Here is a 23,750-nt window from a genome sequence, read left to right as displayed (position 1 = left end):
GACTTGTCTGCAGCGGTTAGAAAGAGAGAAAACGAACGTATGCCTCTCCGTGGAGCTTGAGTAATTACAAAAGGTACTCAATCCAAAACCTACCGAAATAGGAGGCCATATCCAACATAAATAAGTTCTACTAAAGTATGCCAGAGAAGCTATTGTATTGTAGCTTCCCTGTTTAATAATAATAATACTTAACAATGGTCTTGAATTAGTGAGATCAGAATCTTTACGTCAATGACTGAGAAGAAGAAAAACGACACTGTTCCTTGATTGGTAGCAGAGCAGATTGTGTAACGTAAAAATATTTTTCGGACATTTCAGACAGAAATGTGAAAGGTAAAATATATGTTTTGTTTAAAAAACTCTAATTGCTTTTCTCGACATGGTTGGATTTGATTGTAAGGGTCATTGGTCATCCAGGGGATCCGGATGTCTTAAAGGCCCACTTTTATTTGAAAAAAAGAGCAAATAAACTCCCGTTTTAAATCGGGAAACCCTCTTTTTTAAATATCTAGGTCTGCCTTTAATATGATCACTCTTGTAATCTCCAAAGTCAAGGTGATACAATGGTTTATTCACCATAATGCGGCACAGTGCGTCAATTAGCCAACAAATAACTACACCTATGATATCTTTTTTTATCAATGTCTTTAGAAGTAGTACAAGGCTATAACAAGAAAAAATATATTGCACACTTCTAGAATAGATCTGTTTTATTTGTTGTTATTGTAAGATTTTTAGTAGTACTCCAGCTAAGAATCATGCAAAATGTGATTCATAGCTTAAAAGCCTACATATTTTTCTTTTTTTATATTTTGTTTGAATTGCAATAGTAAACAGAAATAAACATTCAGTTTGTCATATTACCCGCGTTCTTAGGAGATAAAAATGATATAGAATGCACTGTATATTTCAAAATTAAGGGAGATAACTCTGTAAATGACACTCAAATACAATAGAATCTATTCGATTTTCAATGTTGATTAAGAGCAGGCAGATTTGAATGAATAATTACCCTTTTCATAGTATATACTCATAAAACAACTAAATTACAAAAATAAACATATGTAGCCTTTTTGGAGGTGTATCATACTTTTTCAGATATTGCATAATTCTTACAAAGACAGCTACTTAAATGAATTGTTCTATTAGTTATATCTACTTGTTTAATTGTTTTAATATCATTTAAATAGTCAGGGAGTGATTCATGCATATCATTTCAATTTTATTTCTTGTTCAGAAAAAGTTACTGATCACATAACAAGTGGTAGTTTATCATTTAGTTATTGCGCTTTTGAGATAAAAATTTATGTAGATTGTACATGAAATTGACAGAGTTATTGTTCTGTGGGTTTTAATTGGAGATAAATGTATGATTTTCTCAAAAGTGCATACCTGAATACAGAAATAATTATTATTATGTGAAAATGTAACAGATGTAGACTGAAAAAGCATCGTTTGATTAGAGGGTATTTTTCTACACCGTGAATCAGTTTACCAGCGGGAGTGCCTGAATTTTAAGTGGGCTGGTAATTAACAGAAAAATCACACCACATCCTTCTACTAATGGTTCGTTTAATATGATTTGTCACACTCCTCTCATAATGTTGCAAGTGACAGTAGCTATTGCCATTCAGGTACCTTTTTTTTATCGTTGACATTTAATTTGTCTAGTTTGAAAAATTTATCGTGACACTTTTTAATTGAATTAAATCATACTATCTAGATGCGAAACGCATATGAAGTTGTTCCGTTAGTTTTGATGTAACCTGTTTAAAGGTGTATGTCGGGGAGCTATAGTAATGTTCTGTGGCAGTACTATTGTTCGTGGGATACCAATTTTCGTGGTTTTCGTGGGTAGAACTAGCCACGAAATTTGGTTCCCGACGTATAAGGGATTCCCATTGATGTGTACATTGAAAACATTCAAACCACGAATTCAAGAATTCACGAACATGTGTTTCTTCCCTGATCTACGAAAATCGGTATCTACGAATTAAAGTATTTTCACAGTATCTAGATTCTTACTGTATTTTAATCACTTACAATGTAATGGGTGCTGCTGACAGACCAATACATGCTTACATTGTACACTTTCCTTGAACCTGATATTACTCAAGTTTTTATGTGGAACATTAAATTGCATGTTCTTAGGTTTTTATGTGTGGTCTCATTTTCCTTGTATATTTTATATTCGTGGTTGTAATTAATTCTGTTCGCTGCAAATGTTTTCGAATTATCTTATTTTTGTGTTTTAAACCATATTACATGAAAAGTTATCTGATGGAAATTTTGAAAAGGATAAAATAGCCAAGAATAATTAAAAAGGGATTATCTTGAGAACTCTGATGTTTATAAAAACGTTCAAAACATACTCTTTGTTGTTACATTGCATTTTAATTAGATCAATATCTAGATTCATGGTTATTGCAAATTTATAATGCAATCACTCTTACTTAACTAGCGTTTAACAATGATCTGGTAGTCCCTATCGATTCTATGAAAAGTTTAAAAGTTCAAGACCGAAGCAAAAATGTGAATTTATTGCGAATTTATATTTTAGAGAGAAAAGTCTTAGAGTTGATTTATGGATTGCGTAATGGAAAAAAGTGTAAACAAGCTTTGTTCCCAGTTGACTGAAGACCGGATATAAAATCACCCACATAAAGCTTTTCAAATTGTAGTTCATGTCTTGTTGATAAACGTGAAAAACGTGCAATCTGAAACAAAACGTACACCATATAATTTTTCAAAAGCTTCTTTATTGTCACAAAATAAAACGTCTTGTGATTTATCGAGGCAGAAAACTTTTGGGAAAAGTGTTTGAAAAGAAATGGTTACGAAAATAAAGCGACATAAAGTAAAAAAAGACTTTTTAAAAATCTTCAAGGTATCAATTTATGTCAACTTTACCTAACTGTCCTCGTGATCAGTATACAAGGAGAGGATGTCAATTTGCTTACATGTCTATTATATCAATAAATGTTTTTGTGCAGTTAGCCATTTGCAAGATGCGGAGATTCATTTTAAAAATTCAGGACAGCACCCACACACTGAAGTCAGCCTCTTTACATGATAGTTATCTTGCACACGGTCATTTCATCGATAGGGCTCAATAGTTAACGTCAAATTTGTCAGGAGAAAGACATGTTACCGATATATTTTGGTCGTCTTTCCAAGAGTTCTTTCCTATATCTTGACCTCTTTTATGAATGATTCCACTATCATAAATGACCTTAATATATGTCACAGGTATTAATATTGGGCAGGTGTGACTTGTAAGTTGACCAAGTGATTTATTGACATTTTTAGAAGTAACTATACCTTTTACATCAATTAGAATTTATTTTTCCAAATTATGTAACAAAACCTTAAGATGTGACTATACATAGATAAACACTTTGTTTTTTGTTGGAGAAACGAAACAAGTAGAAGTCCTAACTCTATATCAAAGGCTAAATTCCTGTAATATTGAGCTCTTCTCGGGTCAAAGGTTTAATTCGTAATTATAATCATTATGAGAATTTCTTTTACCCTTTCATCCGATCAAAAAGATCTAAAGAGAAACACGGCAACTACTCACGCTTACGATTGCATATATTCATTAATGTTCCTTAACTAGTATATAATACACTGGGATGATTGGAACACCCGACTCTAAAAGCTTTATCTATGCGAACTTTGGGAAGTGTACATGTCATTGATCTCCTTATTTCTTACATTGCCATTATTACGGATTACAATATGGATTGTTGATATCACCCTACAGTTAATCCATAGATTTTGACGACTTCCTATATAATGACACGTTGATTGTATCAGTTGAATCTATTATCATCGATTTGAATTTTTCGAGGAAAATGGTAATGAAAATGCAATCGTTGCAATCGGGTTTGCTACTGTTTGTATCTGGTTTGTTTTTCTTACTTTTTAACTCTTTTTTATATCTTTTTCCATATCCATTGATTTTAATTAGATTATTCTTTGATAAAGAAGCAAATCCTGGTTGGGATCCCAACCCGGACACGGAATCATATTTTACGTCAGGTGTCCGACATATATCATCCCAACTAATGACAATTCTGTATTTTTGCCGATATAGGAGTAAGTTCGGTATGGACACCTTTTGGGCTCACAATTTGTGCATTTTTGATTATTTGATTAAAACTGATTTATAGGTAAAGTTGTATAGCCAAATGGTCGCAAACACTGAATTCAAGATGGCTTTTGACGAGATTAATGATATAATTCAGAAATAACAGTATGCATTTATGTAATTTTTAAGATATTTTTTGTGGAACGGAAAGAGGCCAAACATTTGATCACTCAAGATATTTCTCCATGAGTTGTCATTGACAATTACACCAAAATATATCAAGAGAAGGAAAACCTGTGGCCATTGTAAAAAGAGTGAAAAACTGCACAAAATGTGGTGTTTTTGCAGTCTTTTTAACAGATTTTTCAAATTTCAGTTTGAAAGACATGTATTTTAAAATTATTAAAATACCTGTGTACTTGTTACCATAAACTAATAAAAAACACATTAAAGAGTTGGAAAAACATCATAAAATTTTCTTTGTGTAGACTTTGTTTATGACTAAACATAACCCTTATTAAACGAACTTCTTTGTACCGGTAGAATTATGAGACTTCTTCATAATCAGTTTTTCTCTTCCGTGGTATTATGAATATGATGCGTGCAAATTGGCAGTAGTTCCCAGAAAAATTACGGTTCATTTGTCCTCCTGCTGCATAATACATTCCATTTTGAACTCAGGTAAAATAAGATTTGTGTTTGGTGTCAAAAATATTCGGAATTAAATCTTTCGAAGGAACAATTAGACTTGGTGTAGCCCTATGAGATCTTATCTTTATTATTAGTTCATTATTTGTGCACTGCATGTGAAATTCAAATATTTCTTGCGTTTTACACGATAATTTACAATTGAGTGTCAACTTGGTAATCTGAAAATGTTGCCTCTCCTTTACATCTTTGAATTTAAAACTTTTTTTAAAACATGAAGATCATAACGTTTAAGCTTTTAGAGGAAGTAATCGATAAACTAATTTCAAAGAGTTTTAAAGAGAAATTAACTTAATGACATCTATACAGTTCGCGATATGAAGTAAACAAGGCAGTGCATTTTGAAAATAAATAGCACAGCTTTTTTTTAAATATATGAAACTTAATTCAAATCGTAAATACAAAACATTTTCATTAACTAAGTAACGTAAACTATTTGACACTACTGAAATCTTTGAAGACAAAATTTGGTCAGTTTTTATTAAATACAGCAGAATTTAACGGAAGCGGAAGACATTAATAAAGCACAGCCGCCAGAGTCATCAAAATACTATGGAAAAGTAATTTGTTTGTTTTTGATTTTTTTTTCAAAGATAGTTGTAATAAGTCGATGCTAATCATTCGAAATACGACGGGAAGGAAAAACTTTTATACCAATTACCCCCACCCCCGGATTCCACAGATACACATATATGCATCTGGATGGCTACTGTCATTTAAAGACATTGGTATCGACAAATCACAACATAAATTTAAAAAATAAGAACAAAAGTCACCCAAAAATATGTAAGACATGTGTACCCCCCTCCAAAAACACTGAGTTTTACATTTTAAATCGGGTATATTTGCTTAAATATGCACCATACTTAAACAATATTCATTTGACATAAATGTGAAATCCAGTATTATATTTGACATAACGACAAAATTAGATTGAATAAATTTAATTACTTATTTAAAATGCAAACACACAGTATTTCAGACAATTTTTAAAAAATTGTCTCCCTTCAGAAATTTCTATTAGATATATGTTTTTCACCAAGTACAGTAAAACCTAATACATTTTTGAATTGGTTATGTTTAAACGGTTGTTTGGTTTACCATGGCTCAAAACACATATACAAAGGGATTTTAAAAACTGTTTTCAATAGACAAGTTTTCGAATTATTCAGGGTATAGATATGTTTCACTGTTACGAATGTTTTTTAAGAGAATTAAGAACGTAAAAATATATGCGTTGTGGCTAATATGTAACAACACCTTTCATCTGTGACAACATCCCTTCAGCACCTGCGTATGGAGTGTTCATATCACAACTCATACGTTATGCCAGAGCTTGCCGAAACTACGCAGACTTTTTGTATCGCACTAGAACTAGAACAAGCAGTCTTCTTGAACAGGGTGCTACAAGATTAAAGTCATCACTACAGAAGTTCTATGGTCGTCATCATGAAATCGTGGATCGTTATGGTGTATCCATCTGCACCATGAAAACTGATTTATTCAACGAGTCAAAGTTTTCCTTTCCTCGTTTGTCTACCCCGGACTTGACTTTTATGAGCAACTCGGCGGGTGTTGCTAGAAAAGCAGAGGACGCTTACCCTACCGGTGCACCTGGTCCATGCTCCCAGTTTTTAGTGGAGTCCGAGTTGCTCATTTGCGTTTGTTACTTTGTATGTATGATTTTATTTACTTTATGTTCTTTGTTATGTATGTCTGTTTTCCATGTCTTGTCTTTGTTCCTGGATTGCATTCTTTTGATTACCGCTATAACCTTGGTTCCCTTGATTACTCTTTATATTTTTTTTTAAACTCAAATTTTACATATCATCAAATATTCTGTGAGGACAGCTTTTCTGCGACGTTTATCGATTGTTAAGTAAGACAAAACGTCCTCAAACAAATGCTTCCATTAGCGACCAGACATAAATGGATACATAAACTTTCAAAGGTACTTTTATTGCCAACAATATTGAAATACATCAGGTGGAACTTGCTTTATCTTCCATTCCGCTTTTGTAATGATAGTATGTGGATGCATTTTTTGTTTCCCAAAAACACACGCATTGCTTGCTACACGGTTATTTTTGATCAATTAATGGACAAATAAATGTACAAATTCAACTTAAATCTATTCAAAGATTTTCTGCAAAGATGTAAAGGCAGCATAACTTAAAATAACTTAACATGTAGACCTACAATTTTCTTAACTCTCTGAAAACCGCAGTGCTTTTTCATAAAGAATAGTGTATTACGCTTTCGATAAGTATGTGATGAAATTCCATTTTTTTTTATTGTATGGAGTTTCATCTTTAATTTGTGTGATATTCTTGAATTTTCTGAAGAAACAAGGCCGTTTAGCGATAAATTTCATTTTATACACTCCATATATTCATATATCTTCAACTGACCGTAAAAGCTAATATATTTCGAGGAATTAATGTTCTACATTATGGCTTCAAGCATGTTGTAACGTTATAATTGAGACGCAGTTCCACAGGTGTGGATTCAAATGAAGGTTACAGCATGCAGAAACAAAAACCGGGGCTTGTAGCAAATCTAGTGATACTAAGGGAGATGGTACAATAAGAACACTAAAATGTCCATGTAAAGACAGTAGTTTTAAACGAATCGAGATAAATGATATCTTAGTTCTTTCTGGTGGCAAGAAGTAAATATAATGCATTAGAAACGTGTCTCTCTGAATAGAAACTATTGCTTCGATGACCTTTAGAAATACAACCTAGAAATTGAATAACACCATAGGGAATTTCCTTTTGTATGAAAATATTCAACAATCGAGTCATTAACATTCATTTGAACTTTGTGCGACAAATCTTAATTGATCATAGCTTAGCATTTGGTTCTATCAATGTGTTTGTGATATTATAATTAACACTATTCAGAGAGAAAGAAAGTTGCACAAAATACATGTACAACTTAATTGAAAAAAAATTGTTGTCGCATTTTTCTGAAATACTGATTGAAGTAAAGGAAGAAAGTCTAAAATAGTATGAAATTTCAGGCGGTTATTTACAACATTGGAGTAGTCTTACTTGCGATTGTTCCTCGATTAATGAAACAATTATTGTACAATGCTTGTATGTTTTAAATTTTCACTTCATTTGGACAGAGCTTCAACATTAAAATACAGCGGAATTTGTCTAAACCGAACACTCTTTTGGACTTTGAAATGGTTTCGGTTTGAAAATGTATTCCGCCGAAAAAGATTCAAAATATATTAAAACGATATTAAGTGACTTTTAAAAAGTGTCCGGTTTAGCAAGGTTTTTGGACATTGTTCGCTTTCGACAGGTTTCATCTTATCATACGTTTCATATTGAAAACGTCATCTCCGGTTTATTTGGAAGATGATTTGGAATTATTGTTTACAAAGTATTGGGAATCTCTACCAAGAACTACATATTTGTATCTAGATTTACCGTCTTTTTTGGAGTAACAACGATGCATAATGCTTTTGAGCCGGGATGTTAAATGATTGTGGGGAATAGAATTATAAAGTGGTGAAAAATCATAGGTTTTAATGCTATTATATTCTGATAATAATTTGAATTGAAGGTTTCCAGATGATCTTTAGAATGTTTCAGGATCCACATTGAATTAATACCATTACGGAGTAATATGTATTGTGGTATGGAGACTTTCTTTGACAGCTGTGAGTATAGAAGCTATATACAACTGATGCAACTAACTTAAACATGTCTTGGAATACTCTAAAGTCTGACTAAAAAACAACAACAAAAAATACCAAAACCAATAACACAAATATACATAAAAACATAATAAGCTCCACGCAGTGGCAGACGTTCGCTACCTCTCTTACTAACCGCTGCAAACAGGCTTTTCAAAATTCCCGGGCGTAATTCAAATCCTACGTCGTTTGAGAATCGGCTAATGACGCGTAAAAACATTTCCGACTTTGCAAGATTCGTACATTTTCTAAGAGGGCTGGCTGCAGCGTCTAGAATGAATTTCGAACTCCAGACACTGTTCGGAGCTTGACAAAATAATAGAAATATCCACGCTTCAATGTTTTGTTTTGCTTTGAGTTGTTCATTTACTTTTGTTGCCTTGAACGTATCATTTTGGTTATTTTATGTTCTTTGTTTTGTGTGTCTGTTTCCCATGCCTGGTCTATGTTCCTTGATTCCATCCTTTTGATTTTCGCTAGAATCTTGGTTCCCTTGATTACTCTTTGACAACATTTTATCAGGTATGGCAATAAAATGAGTTTCTTTGATTAATAATTTGACCAAAAAACATAACTAAATCGGCTTTTCCTTTGAATCGATGGTGCCATTCCATCTTGATATTTATTAAGGTTGCGTTAGTAAACAAAATAATAAATAAACAAATCAACTATCGCACTTTTCTTAGATGTAATGATATCCCGTAAAATACCTAACAACAATATCATCAAAATATTTAGAAACAAAAACATGAAAAATTTCGGGACAATATACATCTTTGAATTTTAATCCTGCCTAAACTTTTACAGCTCTTACACCTAATCACATTGACAACTTCATAAAATAGGTCAATAACAATAAAAAATCGATAATAATTACTCATAACAGGTTGTATCCTGCAGATGTTCATCTCCTGAAAGAGCAATTTGCAGAATTATAGCGTACATATTACGTAAACACCGAATGAGAATGGCATGTTTATTGACCGAATTACGTTAATTGTCTTTCTTCGTTTAGTAATGTTTGCTAATGATTATACACATCTGTAATCATCTAGAATCATAGCTGTTTTGTTTGTATGAACTGATGCCCAATAAGGTTTCACCATGCTTGTTTTTCTTTACATGGAAGACTCTTCTTTCAATAGTGCTACTTCCAGTTTGTCCAGTATGTCAATTTTAAGCGGAACACGAGTTTATAAATTGACTGGAACAAACCGCATAATAGAAGCACATAGTAGGTTTACCATATAGTATTTTTCCTCAAAGAGTAGGTTGATCGATTTTGTTTCACAAAAGCACAATTTTCTTTTTTTCGATTTCGTAATGTAACTCATTCGTTAGCCCAACTCTTTGCTGTTGAAGTTTTTTTTTTAATGTGAGATTAAGGCTTGATTAACAACATATAAAATTATATTCGATTTTCAACATAGCAGTGAACATATGATTGGGTCTGTAAGTCTTGTTCTAATTCATTTTCTTCACCGGAATTTTTTATGTAGAACGTATTGGTCTGCATTGTATTATTTACTTCCGGGATATGTATTACAATGCAAAATCTTATATATTACGCTTTTTCTTAACATTTTTATCATGAGGAAATATATATTTGTCATTTATTGATATTTTTGCATGCTTAGCTTCTATATAATGACCCTAACGCTCGAAAAATGATAAATCACTATGCATTTGAATGGTAAACTAGGACCCATTCTTGTGAATCCACGGAGTCACGTGACGAGACTTACAAACCCCATTGCATCACAAGACATGTTTTAAGATCTGATCAAGAAAAGTTCCTTTTAAATTTCTAAACAAGTGTAATCGGTTTTCATTTCGAAGGTTGACGTACAGAATATTCGGAGTCTCTCGAAATGAGAGAGGCCCATTCGATGTAAATCAAAGATGGGCATCAGAATTGAACATTGTATTTTTTTTTAAAATCAGATATTAGATTTCTATAGACCTATATATGATTTATTGATTATACTTGATGACACCAGCAAAAACGCTTATATATGTGTGGGTTGTCTAAATGAATTAAGCATTATTGTTGCACTCGAATAGTTCTGTGAATTTGCTTCTGGTAAGGCATAAGTGTCTATAAGAACTAAATTGTTTTTCGGCTTAAGTTCATATGCGTCATTTGTTTCATTAAGCAACATTCAAGCAACATTTATCAATCGACCAATGTACAATTCACATTCAACAAACAACCATCATGCAATCAACATTCAACAAACAACAAACATTGAATAAACTAACATTCAACAAACAACCATCATTCAATCAGCATTCGTATCTTTCATTTAAAATGGCGACACTTTCAATGTGCAACTGGCTGCTTACCAAAAGTAAAGTAGAGTTAATCAACTACTTTGCAAAACATGACAAAAAAAGTGGAAATGGCATTTATCAATTGCTGTTCAATAACGTTCTGGTGGTCCAGAAAAGAATGCTTCATGTGTTGCTACTGTTGATTTTTAGAAAGAAAAAAAAGACAAAACGGTAAATATGTTGTAAAGGGGGTTGAGGGAGGGAGGGATTTTACCGTCCTCTTCTATTGACAATTTGGTTAACTGACTGAATGACCATAAAAAAACACGTATATAAAAGAGAATTAGAACATGCCTAACGTGCAAGATTTTAGGTGTGTTCGATTTGAAATCTATATAAAGCTATGTGCAATGCACTTTAAGAATTAATTTAAAACAACCTACATTTATCAGTTTAACATATGAATATGTTGATTATAATAAACAAATTTACTAAACAAAAAGTAATTTTGATAATAAGGAACACAAATGGAACACTACACATTAAGGAACACTAATGGAACGCTAAATAGATTTTATCGAGAAACGAATGATAAGGAATTTAAAATATTGCCCCTTAAACGTAACAAAGTATGTAAAAGCGTTTTAAACATCACAGAAAAACTGCAATTTTGAAAATGTGGTAAACGAATATACCGTTCAAAGGAATATCCTCTGAGAAACAGCAGAGTTGACTGATGTTCAGCCAGAAGATATTATTTTAAACCTAATATTTTTTAAAACAATCAGGCATAATCCTTGCCGATATTCTAATATTTTCAAATTAGAAAGACTCTGTCAGTCATATTTCTAAATGCAGATCTAAAATAGCAGAACAACTACTTGCATAAACATGTGTTATGTGGATTATTTCACCCCAATTTACCAGTAAAAACTATTTTCCACATTCTTATGCACCTCTGGACTGTTTTAACGAAAATATCATTTATGGTAATGAGTGTACTTGATATTGTCTGATATATATTAGTGAAACTGAACAAACATTGCGAAACCATGTGAATACACATTGTTACGATATCAAGAACCCTACATAATGGGTTCTTTAAATCATTTTAATCAGCCTGGTCATGATCAATGTCTGAACAAGAAGGTTCATCGAGAAAATTTACCATCATATCAAGAGCCCTAAACTAAATAGACCGTACTGCACTGATAGTGAGTTTTTTTGGATTAAAGAATTAGGTTTTGAAATGGTGTGCGGTCGTATCGATTATATAAAAGGTATTGGGAATTATTTAGTCCAGATAACAGTGAAATCACTGTAATGACGTTGCCACAAACCTACCCTTGAAATAAACGTTGCCACGGCCAAAGGCGACAGAAGCTTAGGGAACATTGTATTTATTTGTAAGCCCATTACTTCAATTACCTTATTTAGAAATTGGATATTGATAGTAATATATCAGGTAACAACATATACAAACGTACTACTTTTGACAAAGATGAAATCCTAAACAACCATAAGTACTTCATGTCTTCTCTCAACATAAAAAAAATGTGAGGTTATATCTTACTTGTATTGGATTCCCAACTTTAATAAGAATCCATGCATCTGCATTTTGATCCACGAAGGAAATGTCAATTCACCTAACAAAGATATTGTCCGTACTGAAGGGTGGACAGCAAGCTTGTTGCAATACCACCTACTCTGGTAGTGGAATTTATCATTTGTGGATACTTAAAAATTCTAAAGATTTACTTCTAAATCTAAAATCCCGCAACTTCTCGGAAATTAGTTCTCTACAAACTTTTGATTTCTCAACTCTTTACTATATTGATGCATGATTGATGGTAATCTCGTTTGAAAGAACTGCGAAAAATCAACATACTTTTTCTGAAACATAGCTACACAGAAAAGCATGTTTGCTATATACTTCAATGATATATATTTATCACATTTGGAGGAGCTTTTTTTCAACAGTTGGCATTCCGGTGGCACTAACAGTACTCGCCCCAGCCGAATTTCTTCAGAATCTCGTAAAGAATGAAAATATAAAAAAATGCTAGATTTTTTAACTTTACATATAGATATATTGTTGATGTATTGTCCAACGACAACCTTTCTTTTAGTAAATGGTTACCTTCAATACATCCACCAGAGCTCGAGAAAAAAATACTAGAGAAACAGTTTGTTTTGCAACTTTTTTTTTACCTAAATCCCAGATTTGATAACAGTGGTCATCTCAACACTAAGATTTACGTTAAAAGAGACGACTTTAATGTTAATATAAAAAATTGTCCTTACCTGTGCAGCAATATACCTTTATCTCCTGCATACTGAGTTTATATTTCACAATTAATTCGCTTCACTAGAACAAATACTGACTTCGTTGGTTTCCTTGAACGCCATAAATACCTGCGTAAAAGACTTTTGAATAAGGGGTATGAAGAAATGCGTCTCAAAAGGTCCTTTACCAAACAAGCTTTTAGATATTAGTCCTTGGTTGAAAAATACTCAGTTTCTTCTAAAATAATGAGTAATGATTGTTATTTGTAATTGTTCTTTGTGCTGATGTGACCGCTGATTGATGCAAATGCTATTTAATCACCACTGGTAATTTCATGCCACAATGGCAGAGAGAGATTTGGCGCGCTGTAAAACCTAGATTTAACCAACAATTTCGTTCGAAATTTACCAAGCCTTTACCAAGTCAGGACTATTGCGGTAGCAGCTGCTCCGGTGCTGCCATATCTATTTTGCCAAATTTATTTTGGACTTGACTTGATTATTGATCAGATTATTGTGCGGTATTTTTTTTGCTACTCTTATTTAAAATACAAATCATGTATGACTGCCGAAATAATTACTTCATAGCTTGATAGGTTAAAGCTTCACAGCTTTAAATCTACTATTTTGTTTTTCTAAAAAAAATGTAAAATATAACATTTCGCCCTACGAAACATTACAATCGTCAAAATCTGATCACGATCATTTCTCTCGATTGTGACGGGGTGTAATTGAAAACAAAATCATTGAAAATATAATCTACTTATTTCACTGACCTTTGCATAGTAATAACAACAGCCTCGTTTGATAAGAACCATGTTTAATTCGAAAGTAAATCAGTTACAGTCCTTGTAACGCTCAACTTTACCACTTGAGTCATGCGTTATTAAGTGATGAGCGGTGAGTGATTGAGTGGCGAGAAATGAGTGATATGTTTTGTAAAATGAGTGGTTGAACCATACTTAATGGGTGATATATTTATGAATTGAGTGATTGAGCAATGAACAACGAGCTTTTCGATCCTCGCTTAACAATTTATTTCGAAATATTTACGAATTACAGAAACGAATTACATAAACTAATCACTCCCTAAAAAGTTCAGAAAAAAATAATTGTACTTTTGCTCCTGCAAAGACTTACAAATCTAATTCTTCTAGGTTATTGTTTGAACAATTGATAAACAATAATTTAAGACCATTACGTTAATCAACAGTTTTAATTTGTTTGGATCCAAGAACCAAGCTTCGAGTTGTAAAAAAAGATGAAACCAACCAGACAGGGAAAACATGAAAAAAAAACGAAAAGAAGTTAAAGAGGAATCCGGACTCAACTAAAACCTGGGAGCATGAGCCCGGTGCACAAGTATGATAAGCGTCATAAGCGTCCTCTGTTCTTCTAGAAATAGTTTGCATTTAGAATTCATGTTTAAATATACATGTGCTGCAATTAAAGATGTGATACTAACATTGGAAATTGCAACATTTCATGCAATTATATCAGACCCTGATGGGAATTCAAAGTGTTAACACGCATAATTGTGCAAAAATATGTCATTTTAAGCATTTGGACTGAATTATATGTGTCATTTTTCACATTTGATACAATAATTTCAATCCCTCCTGCATATTCAAAGTGTATTTTACAAAATTACGTGCTTGTTTAGAATTTGTACTAAAATATTATGTCACGGTCACACACATGTTACTTATATGGGTAATTACAGCACTTTATATAATTATTACAGACGTTATTTAAAAGGGTGCGCACGCATGCAATTTGAAAAAAATATATAATTTTTAAGAATTTGAACTGGTGTATGTTTCAAAGTAACCCAAATAATGTTAATATTTGTAATTTCATCATTTTATACAATTCACACAGTTCAATACATTAAATACAGTTCACACTTTGGACTGAATTTGTGTCCCAATCACCTATATGAAACCAAAATTGATATTTTTAACGTTTCATATATTATAATTGAATTGTAGTCTCTTGTGTATAATTAACGTGTTAACACTGGTGCATTGTAACTTTTAAGAATTAAGGCTAGATAACATGTGTCACAGTTCATCCGTATGGAATAAATATTGGCTATTTTTACATTTAATTCAACCGTTTAATATTCATAATCCCATCATCTGTCTGTCCGAGAAATTCAAGTTAATTTATTGGATATTATCGTTTACAACTCCCGGATCGGGGAGATTAAGCCAGGGCAGCTCGTGATACACATTAAGGTCATAAGTGTAGATTTAGATATATAAATATCAATATTTCTTAATGATACTTTTTATACATTAGGTATGAACAAGTTATGGTGAGATATTGATATGCATCTTTTTTTTTCCTTTTTAAATGCATGTAAACAGTAAAAATGGGTTGCAGTCAGTGTTTGAGCCATGAGCGTCGAGTGACTGAAAATAAATCATGTGTGATTGAACGATGAGCACTAAACAGGGAAGGGTGAATGAAACGTAACATCACATATTTTTCAGGTTGCATTTTTACATCCATAAAAACGTACTGATTTCTTTTGCTATCCATGCTCATTCTTACAAAAGATATGATTTTAAACGTTTGTCCGGCCACAAGCATATACATGCAAAAATACATGGGCAATAACAAAAACGGGTGGACAATTTTGATGATCATAATTAGAGTATCAACAATCTGTATCAAAAAATTCTATATGGTAATTTCGACGTGTTGTTGTATTGACAACCAATATATTTCTAAGTAGGACACTTGGAATTCAATAAAATCAACTTTTAGTTTCTTCCTGGATTAAAATTTATGATCATTTTGATACCTCATAAATTGGTTATCTAAGGCATTGGAAACCTATATTACCGATGCTTCGTTCCTAGTGTAACACTTGGTATGATAGAATTTCTGCGGGCTAAATGTGGATAATCGTTTCGACATTTTTATTCGTTTTGAGTACTTCCTTTATACCATTTAGTGTTGGAATTATGTCTGCTTATAAATTTGATTTTAATGCTGCTGATGAGTGGTTACTGCATGAAACACGTGTACAGCCGTGTACACCTACCAAACGTTGCACTATTAAAGTACCTGAACCGATAAGTGCAACAAAAATTTCGATCGGTCATCGATCACCGATCAGTTTCCGGTCAGTCATCGATCCGTCAAACCGATCCATTAAACCGGTGATCGCATCACGTGACTACAGCGCGGTCAATGTATTTTACGGTTCTTGTTGGTTATTTTTTTAAATTGTACACATATTTACATAATGTAATAGCTTTAAACATCAATTTTTAATTTTATTTTACATTCCTTTTCTTCTAAACAGATCTTACGTCATTTTACGCGACAAAACTGCGGTCAGATCGGACACCGGTCATCGATCCATCAGCGATCAATCAGTCAACGGTCATCGATCCGTCAAATCGTTGCGCCGATCGGTTCAAGGACTGTAATATGATTGCTGCTTTTGTTTTAAATGAAATCAATCTAATGTTAAAAAAGGTGTTAACAATACTTCTGTTACAGTATAAATGTATTTTAAAGAGAAATCAAAAGAACCAAGGTTATAGCGGTAATCAAACGAATGTAATCCAGGGACAAAGACTAGTCATGGAAAACAGACATACACAGCAAAAAAACATAAAGTAACTTAAATCATACATACAAAGTAACAAAAGCAAATTAGCAACTCGGACTCCACTAAAAACTGGGAGCATGGACCAGGTGCACTGGTAGGGTAAGCTTCCTCTGCTTTTCTAGAAACACCCGCCGAGTTGCTCATAAAAAGTCGTCCGGAGTAGACGAAAGAGGAACGGAAAACTATGATACGTTCAACAAATCAGTTTTCATAGCACAGATGGATACATCGTAACGATCCACGAGTTCATGATGACGACCACAAAACGTTTGTATTGATGACTTCAATCTTGTAGCAACATAACCCTGTTAAAACATTGATAATTCATGCGCATATTATATATACCTTTGTTACAGAAACTTGTTTGCAGCGCATCCACATTAATTGGTAAGGGTAAAAAAATGTTCTTCAATAAATACCTACCCATATGACCCAAAACATAAAGAGTACCAATATTCAATGGTCTTCTCCACATTCCAAAGAACACATACTCTACCGATTCCACTGGTCCACGATTTGTAGTTTTGGATGCGTCTACATTGATCACTTACTTTGATTTCATTTGAGTTTTTTTCTTTATTCGTTTGTTGATATTGACTTCTTCAATTTTTTTTTCTGTCTTTGTATTCTTTATTTTTTCTTTATCGTTTTACTACGGATCTTTTATGCCTTTAATCCATGAACATAATTGATAAATGCTTACTTAAGACGTGTAGATAACGACTTGTACATGTACATGCAAGCTTTATAGTTTTTTTTTTTTCATTTTAAGACAGATCATAAATAATTGTGATGTATATTTTACCAATAAAAGATCATTGCTGATATTGTGCATATAAATTATGTATGTTATCAAATGTCGAATTTAATGAATGATTTTTACCATTGTAAATGAGAACTTGGTCATCAATTCAGATGTTTAATGGCAGCCAGTATGGAATTGGCTGCAGATTTAAAATATCAAGCTCCATTATGAGGACAGATTTCTTCATTCTATTCCTTTAATATTGTTTTCTTTAAAAAAAAATATCAACAGACTAAGATATTGAACTTTCGTTGGGTTTTTAAAGAAATGCTGAAGATGTTTATCTTGTCAGTTCAACCGACCACTGTTCGTTGGAATTTAGGGTAGTATTATATAACTTAAAGTTTCGGAGAGATTTCAACCAGTTTCAACATTGAGTCGCTTATAATGTCATCGTAGTTTGCGTTTTGTCTTTCAACCTATTTCATAGAGATTTTTTTTTCAAATCGTTTAAATTAGAGTCAGCCTTGATTTTAATTCAATGCTGAAAGTTTATTGAATAAAGTTATAATAACAGTATAGCATCATCTGAACTATTTATTCTTTCTAAAAGTTAAAGTTGTAAACACTATGCAACATGAACACATTCATCAAACGGAAACAGTATTTATGTCTGTCATTCGATTGTCAAACATTTAGCGATGTCTTCAGTTCAAACAGTGCTAGTTTCCTTACATTTGCAAATTAGAAATAAATATAATATCTACACAACACAAATCATATTAGAGTTGTTGGTTATTCCTATAAACCTCGCCACAAAAAGGACGAACTTTTAAAGTTTTCTCTCAAAACAAATTGATAACACAATTTACTATGAATCTTGGAGAAGTTTATCAGGTTTTCTTCTGTTGATGTTAAATGGGTAAAGCAAATGAAAAGGTCACTGGTCTGATGACCGAATGTTCAATAATATGTACTGTTTGACTGTTTGAAGAAAGTAGAGTGACATTCTACGAACAATTGTATATGAATATTAACGGGCTGATACATCATTGACTTAAATAAAATACCCATCAATTTTTGTTTCTTAGTTATTCTAAATGGTTTTGTATGCTTTAAGGTTTTCTTTTGAAGGAGTAGTTTCAGAGATTGCATGGTTCGACGAACAAAACATTTTTAATAATGGCAAATGTTTCCATGGTAACAATGCATTAATTTGAAAACACAAGTGTCCAATATTTCAAAGGAAAATGTCACTAAAGCAAGTTTCTTTTGCATTCCTAATTTGGTCGCCTGATCTACACAATGTAGCTACCCTTATGAATTCAACAGTTCATGTACTTATATCTGTGATTCAATTATCAGGCATATCCTGGTGGTTTCAGTTCGTAAAAGGTAGGTTTTCATATAATGAAATAAGAATTAAAAAATTATGATCTCTTCTCAACAGAAATCATTATTATTCAACAGAGACCTTAAAATAAAAGATTTTATCACTCTCTCGCCTTCAAAGCGGGCGGTCTTTAGCGATCATGAAGTCCAATTATCTGTTCGTCTATCCTGTTTTTTGTTATATTTTGTCAGCAAGATCTATTTACAGGCGCATGACTTGACAGACATTGTATACGTATGTCACATCCTAATATTCGATTTCAGATTAAAAGAGTAATCAAGCGAACCAAGGTTCTACCGGAAATCAAACTAATGTAATCGAGGGAAAAAGACCAGACAACAAAACACACACACACACAACAAAGAACAAAAAATAATCAAAAAATAATACGTACAAGTAAAATCGAACTGAACTAAAGCTGAGAGCATGGACCAGGTACATCAGTAGGGTAAGCGTCCTCTAAATTTCTTGAAGCAACATCAACTTTTCGTTATAAGTTTTTTCAATTGAAAACTTTATTACAATATTGTCAATATGGTTTTTGGTGTAGGGTGCGTTGATATCTTAGTTATTCCAGACTTGTAATTTAGCAATATAAAACACTCATATATATATATATATATATATATATATATATATATATATATATATGTTATGTATTAAGATTTTTTAAATCAATCAAAAATATTAACGGGGAGAATAAAGAGATAATACATAATTGACTTGTAAATTGCACCCATAAATTATGATTTGGCCACCATTGGGAGGTTTAGCGCGCTGTAAAACCTAAATCTAACCCACCATTTCCCTGAAGTGCCTATACCAAGTCAGGACCATTGCGGTACCAGCTGCTCCTGTGGTATAATATATATTATACCAGATTTATTTTTGGACTTGTTTATGAAACGGAATAGTGTTCGTTAATTTTGTTGTTACCCTTATTGATAATAATTTCGTATGAAATCTAGATTTTTGGGGTTTCTTTTTTACAATATAGGCAACACTCTTCGACTATTTTATTGCGTGTGTGAAATGTTATTAAGCACACACTTATACAAAAAGTTATTATGCAAAGAAAATTATTAATTTGATAAAATAAATTTTCAGGGTTTTGATATAGTAAATACTCCGTTTTTAACCAGCAAATGAAGGAAACAATTAATGTCTGCTTATAACCTGCAGACCATGATAATTTCAGAATGTACAGATGGTTACATGGGATATATAATAAATTTTTAAACATTCTAATGCTGTAATTTTACAACAATATAAAAGCTTACAGTACATGTAAACCTACTGATTTGTAAGGTTTTGATATGAAATACACATTCACGAAGCATAAGTTACCAAAGAATTGTCGAGTTATTGCAATACACAAATTTGATATTTGTACATCCACTCAAGTTAAAGAAACGCAATTATTGAAGTTGAAATATGCATTAGCTCGGTATAAACAAAGGTAAATATGCAATACCATAATATTTCCAGGAACAATGTTTAATTTATAAAGAAATTTAAAACCAGATCTTCACAAGTAATTTTTTACAATATTACTAACTGAAAGAATTTGCTACCGACAGAAATACTTTGATGTTCGATATACGGTAATGGATACATTCCGAGTTAAGAGTTATTGTATGCACAGTTTGTGATCATTGAAATACTGAGGTACACAGCTTTATCATGTTTTACTTAATCCTCCTTTGGATTTGATGGAGTTTAATGGTCCGAAATAAAGAATATTCCTGACGACCCTAACAATAACGAATTATTCAAATTCTGCTGAAGCATCCTATTTCAATTCATTTGGATAGAGAAAAACACAACACATTAAATCTATCTAATAGCGATCATATTCAAACTCTAAAATCGGATTTCTATTGTGAATCTTTGAATCATGCAAATCAAATTATCTATTAAAGAAGGTGGTTTTCCAGATCAATCCCTTTACGAGAGAATGACGTTGCTGTAAATGTAAAATAATAGTCACATTTATTACTGTTGGAGTAGCGTTTTCATTCGTAACAAGGTAAGAAAATAAGAAGTTAAGTGTAAGTATTTTTTTAGAATAAGGCAAAATGGGAAAATCAGAAACATGCATGTCAAAACCCAACCGATTTGACAAGATGATTTCACTTATTTTGCTTTCATAATTTTAAAAGATCATTATTTGATCTCTGCACTACTGGATTTACTCAGAAATTTTGCAATAGACGTTTGGAAAACGAGGTTTTTGACAGAGTTATCTGCCCATGAAATGTGCATTTCCAGTGCATTTCAGTAAAATTGCATCTCAATGCACCAACATGATACGGAAATTCATACTGATCGTGCAAATAGTCCGAGTTGCTCATTCGCTTTTGTTACTTTGTATGTATGATTTGAGTTACTTTATGTTCTTTGTTGTGTATGTCTGTTTTCCATGTCTGGTCTTTGTCCCTGGATCACGTCCTTTTGATTACCGCTATAACATTGGTTTCCATTGATTATCTTTAACTATTAAAAAAGAACTTTTGAAGTGACGTAGGTATCTCTTCGTTAGGTTTCATGCATCGCCTGTTATCCATGCAGTCTCCATTTGATAGACAAAGGAACAGAAGCGACAATATTCAGTGATATAAAAAATCAAGTAACTTTTCACCTTTTGCATGTGGAATAATTGTGTTGTATGTATGTATGTATGTTACAAAATGTTATAAGCATGGTCAAAAACATACTTTACTATATATCATTTTACTTTAATTAACTTAGGCTTAAATGGCAAAAAGAACTATGTCATGATACAAATGCATTGAGCTGTGTTCATTATATCTTACTAGTATTTTGAAGAGCTCTTTAGTTTGTTCAAAAATAAAGTAGATATATATTATAGATATTCAAATATGACACAGTACATTAATTCAAAATATAAAAATAAGAATAAAAATAAATCGAAAAGAAAATGAAAATTATTGTTTTTTTTACAAAAGACACAATAATAAATATTAATCAATATACTGATGAAGAAATTTAAGACTTCAAACTTTTTTTCTATTAAGTAACTTTTACAAATAGTCTGCTTTTGCCGATTTAGCAATTTGAAATCGAGCAGAATTTGAATCGAGACGAAACGCTGCGTTATTATATATTGAAAACAATTCTTGAGACAAAACCTACGAAGATGTACATCTTTTTGTTGATTGACAATCAGAATGTGTACACGGTATATGGCTTAACACCTGTATTGGACTTTGACCTAGGTCAGACGAAAAAGTAGTACTGGATAGACACTGAATTTCAACCTCTGTATCATACTCTGTAATTAGTGACATTAATTACTTTGAGTATCAGAGAATGCATAATCTTTGGAATGCTTGACAAAAGTTGGATAAAATAAAATACATACTCAAAACAATAAGTTTTTATGAATACCAAGTGCCTGTTGCAATATCATTTTGGTTTTCCGGAGGACATTTACGCATTATCTCGGAATATGGAGATTAGCGGGAAAAATCATACTTCGTCCCCGATATTTGAGGTGGAACGTCTGATTTTTTTTCCGGTCGATTTGAGTAGTTTCTTATTTCATAAGTCATATGGTTCCAGCTACAGCCAAACATTAAAAAAATGTGAGCAAATATATAAAAAATGGAGGTCTGTGGCCATGTGTATATGTTTAGACTCAGGGTTATCTGATATCAAAGTAATTTGTTTGATTAGTTCGGAAGTTAAGACGTTTCTGGTCCTTTGTTTTTTTTTTTTTTTTTTGAAAATACACGTACTAACAACTAAAATTGTTCAATTTAATTACCTCTCTTCGAGGCTTCAGTTATGTGCTCATGCAAACCTTTAACATGCTATAAATCACAATAATAATTAATGTGACAAAATGGTACTTTGATTTCAAGAATCCTTTCAAGTGTTATAAAATTTATTGCACTTAAAACACCCAAGACCTCTAATTTATGACTTCAAATAACACCAATCTTGCATTTTGCATGCTTCTTACTCTTATAGATTACAATTTGTAATTTGTAATTATCATTTGGTTAAGAGGATTTTTCAAATCATCGATAAAAACAGATGAATTGTCTTCGTGCAATAAACTGTAAACGCGTATAAACCAAAAGCAGACTTATTTAAAAGCACGAGTCTATTTAAGTAGCACTCCAGATTAGAATCATGCAAAATGTGATTCATGGGTAAAAAGCCTACATATTTTTATTTTTGATGTTTTGTTTGAAATGTCATAGTAAACAGAAAATAACGTGGTTTTTCATATAACCCGTGCTCTTAGGAGATAAAAAAATATGTAGAATGCGCTGTAGATTTCAAAATTGAGGGAGATAACTCTGTAAATGACGCTCAAATACAATAGAATCTTCTGGATTTTCAATGTTGATTATCTCCTAAGAGCAGGCATATTTGAATGAATAATTACTCATTTCATAGTGTAGACCCGTAAAAAACTTAACTACAAAAAAAAAGATATGTAGTCTTTTTGGGGGTGTATCACATTTTACAGAATTTGCATGATTCTTACAAAGACTGCTACTTAAGATACTGGCATGGTTCAGAACAAGTGACACAGGCATTGTAGAAAACTGCTACTCTTATTAATGTACCGGTATTTCTATCAAGATAAAATTGTTTAACTTTTGGAGAATATTATTTTGTTTAACACGACAATATTGCAGACAATGTGCATGTTATAAAATGGAAATAGGGGATATCAAGGTAGCGAGTATTTTACAGAAAACATGTATTTATTATTTTGTTATATATGACCGTATTTTGCTTGTTTATTTCTTTTTGTTGTTTTAAAACGATATCCCTATCATTCTATTCTTTTCCAAAGGAAATATTTACGTTTGTAATAACTTTTTCTTTGTTTGATACATTGCATTTTAAAAATTCTTCTACATTTTA

At 32.1% G+C, this 23,750-nt stretch overlaps 1 protein-coding gene and 1 long non-coding RNA gene across 4 annotated transcripts in view; one reads left to right on the top strand and one right to left on the bottom strand.

The window, feature by feature from the left end:
* Window positions 1–13,983, bottom strand: part of LOC148620163 (uncharacterized) — a 35,516-nt gene extending 21,533 nt beyond the window's left edge. For 2 of the 3 annotated variants that reach the window (XR_015921732.1, XR_015921731.1), the window contains exons 1-2: window positions 13,850–13,983; window positions 13,092–13,202 (exon numbers count right to left, since the gene is read on the bottom strand). This is a non-coding gene — a long non-coding RNA (uncharacterized LOC148620163). Of the gene's footprint in view, window positions 1–9,067; window positions 9,425–13,091; window positions 13,203–13,849 lie in introns of those variants that run through there. The other variant, XR_015921730.1, reaches the window with a different exon arrangement.
* LOC148620162 (synaptotagmin-15-like) overlaps window positions 1–23,750 on the top strand; it is a 170,416-nt gene that overhangs the window by 7,023 nt on the left and 139,643 nt on the right. The gene's annotated exons all lie outside the window — the stretch shown is intronic.

Source organism: Perna viridis, chromosome 4 (genome assembly GCF_037379345.1).
Source record: "Perna viridis isolate PV_CMFRI_1.1 ecotype Kerala chromosome 4, ASM3737934v1, whole genome shotgun sequence".
Lineage (NCBI taxonomy): Eukaryota > Metazoa > Mollusca > Bivalvia > Mytilida > Mytilidae > Perna > Perna viridis.
Note: the sequence above shows the minus strand (reverse complement) of the source record. Positions and strands in the feature narration are given on the sequence as shown.